The sequence below is a fragment of the Lissotriton vulgaris genome, chromosome 1_1 (genome assembly GCF_964263255.1).
Source record: "Lissotriton vulgaris chromosome 1_1, aLisVul1.2, whole genome shotgun sequence".
Taxonomy (NCBI): Eukaryota; Metazoa; Chordata; class Amphibia; order Caudata; family Salamandridae; genus Lissotriton; species Lissotriton vulgaris.
Window position 1 is genome coordinate 1324731708 of NC_141685.1, and position 3141 is coordinate 1324734848.

Consider the following 3141-nt stretch of genomic DNA (forward strand, 5'->3'; position numbering starts at 1 on the left):
CTGTGCTGTGGTTGAGGGGAGGGGAGGGAGGCTGCCTGCAGCCTTCCTGCTGCGTCACGACGAGTCAACACCACGGAATTCAAACAGGACGGCGCCGCGGGAGTCAGGACCTGAAGGCGGGAAGCGGAGCCTAAGGTAAGTGCAGGGCCCCGGATCACTGGCGCTGCTTATTCTGCTAAATGATCGGTGTACAGCAGCAGAGGCACTTTTAGGGGTGGGACTGAGGACAGCAAGGCAGCCACCGCGGAAACAGGGCTGGGAGACAATGGAGCAGCGCTCTACAAGGTGAGGCCGGAGGGACTGTGGCGTTGTAGGAGAGCAGCGGCGGGTGGAGTTGTCCTCGGGAGTGAGTGACTTCACACTCATTTGAAGAGTACTACCGGCCGTGAGCGGGCACCATGGCGAAGAGCGGCCGGGCGCTGAGGAGGGTGATCACCGGCTTGGCAGAGTGCCCGGCTCACGGCAGGGTGACGGCTGTGCGGCGCGCCTCTGTTACCGGACATTTACCTTCTTGTGGTATACTGATGAGCAGGTGCTCCGCTTCACAGGCGTTCCTACCTAGTCCTCTTGCCTCGGAAAGAACATTATTCAGCTTTTCTGCACCATTCTCGGACAAAAGAAAAGAGTATGCGGAGAGAAGAATTCTCGGGTATTCCATGCAGGAAATGTATGATGTGGTGGCGATTGTTGATCAGTACAAACATTTTGTACCCTGGTGTAAAAAATCAGATGTTGTATCGAAGAGAAGTGGCTACCTCAAAGCACAGCTGGAGATCGGATTTGCCCCTGTGGTGGAGAAGTATACATCAGTCGTTACTCTAGTGAGACCACACTTAGTTAAGGCATCCTGCACAGATGGGAAATTGTTTAATCACCTTGAAACAGAATGGCGATTTAGCCCTGGAATCCCGGGGTATCCTAGAACATGCACCTTGGATTTTTCAGTCTCGTTTGAATTCCGGTCATTGATACACTCTCAACTAGCTACCGTATTTTTCGATGAGGTTGTTAAACAGATGGTTGCAGCCTTTGAAAGAAGAGCATCCAAACTCTATGGCCCAGAGACTGTAATCCCGCGTGAATTAATGCATCATGAAGTGCACCACACGTGAAGCTTGACAGAAATACATCCACTTCTAGGAGCAGATTCTGGAGCTTTGATATATCCCCTCCAAAAGATATGCCCAGGGTCAAAGTGCAGCCGCCCTTACGTTCCAAACGCCAGAATAGTGTTTTAACCACTTCTGAGGTGAGGGATTAAGTACAGTGATACAGCGGACCTGAGGTGCGGGAGCAGGGGTGAAGCCACGGTTTACGCAAGAGCAAGTAGAACAAGCCCATGGGATAGTGGTGTCTGGTGTGGTAACTCATTTGAGGTGAGCAGGTGATCCCCATAGTTTTTTCTCAATCGCTATGGTGCTCTATGAAATTCATTTTCCGCCTCACCACTAACAAATGTCACCAGCCGCCACTGGCAGTAGTTCCCAAACTGTGCGCCGCTGCACCCTGGTGCGCCGCAAAAACCATCCAGGGGCGCCACGGTCGCCGTTGCTGAGCAGAGTGCATCATGAATTACACAGGGCTCTGGAGTGCAGACCCGGTACATTGTGTCTGGTGACCACTAGGTGGTGCACTTGCTGCCTTTAGTCGACGCATCAGAGAGCAGGAGACATTCAAGCAGGCATTCTTCTCTTCTGCTAAAGTCTGCAAGTGGTTTGAAAAAATATATAACCCACTCTGATACATACCACACCATGACGCACCAGAAGAAATTGCCAGCGCACATGGACTGGATAGCAGGCTAACTACAGCATCTTCTTGCTGAGTTAGCCGTAAAGGTAATGTTATCACTGGCTGTAATTGCAGATTCCACTGCAAGCACTGGAATGGCGAGTGGTCAAATCACCATAATGACGAAAACAAAGCATAATGGTCAGTGTCTTCAAAAGACACACAAGTTGTAAACACCCATAGGCTAGCAGAGGGCCCATTGCCATTCATGTTTACATGCAAAGTGTATGGTTCTTGCACTATTTCGGATGACTTTAGGATCTGGAAGATGTATCCTTTTATTTCTGGGACAGCATCGATTTGTGCAGCGCTTGGACCTCTGGAGGGAGTGACACAGAGCCAGCGTTACAAGTGACCGTGGAGCTTTCAACAACAGCAACCAAAAGGGGCAGAGAGGAAGAGGAACTCCTGACATTTAAAGAGGTGTGGTTCCTTTAAATTCATTGGGGGTTACAGATATTTAGCTTAACAAAAGTGAGCAGAAGTTTTGATTCCCGCAGTAGAGTACAACGAAGTGGGTGTTTCGAGAGTTCAGTTTAAAGCCTGCAGTGACCCCTGCAAGAGAAATTAGTGATGTTAGCTGATGCAGAACAGGGTAAAAGGATACTCCTTGAAGTGTAAACATACGTATTTTTTCGTGTCAATTCTTGCTTGCAGGAAACTGGTTTGGAGGAGAAATATTTTTCAGGAACTGAGAATCTAAGAGAAGTGGGCAGTTATCACAGCATGGAGTTTCTCCTTTCGGCAGGGGTCATCCAGTGAGGTCCAGGATCAGCCAGGAGATATAACTGACATGGTATCTCAAAGCTGGCTCTCTTGTTTTTAAAAGAAAAAAACCTGACATTCCTCCGGAAAGAGCAACTCACCCCTGTACGGAATGAAACTTTACCCATGTGAATAAGCGGCACACCCATTTGCAGTACACTGTTTTCATACACAATAAGTATATGACTATAATTCATTTTAAAAATCCAGATCTTTTATTAAAAATAAAACAAAGAACAGAGATGACAAGCTTTTAGTTGTTAGCCTACATGCCAGATTTCTTTTGATACTTGAACCAATCAGTTGTTTCCCAGTGTATGTTCCTCCTATATTACTGGTACGGATAGCATTTTTGCCCCAATGAGACAAATTTTTCTTTTATATTGGTTAAAAATATATCTATGAAGATATGTACAATTATATATTTTGATAGGCTTCATATTGACCAAGTGTCTTCCTTACTCAAGTGGTTCACAAGCTGTATACAAAATTAGATAACTTTACACACTGTGTTGCACGTGTCTGGTCAGTTTTGACAGTGCATTACGCCCTTTGCAGTTTTTTCTGATTGTTTTAGTAGGGAGT

General features: G+C 46.9%; 1 pseudogene; it reads left to right on the forward strand.

The window, feature by feature from the left end:
* The first annotated feature begins 398 nt into the window (after nt 1–398).
* On the forward strand, nt 399–1113 carry LOC147749090 (coenzyme Q-binding protein COQ10 homolog B, mitochondrial pseudogene; annotated as a pseudogene).
* Nucleotides 1114–3141: the final 2028 nt, after the last annotated feature.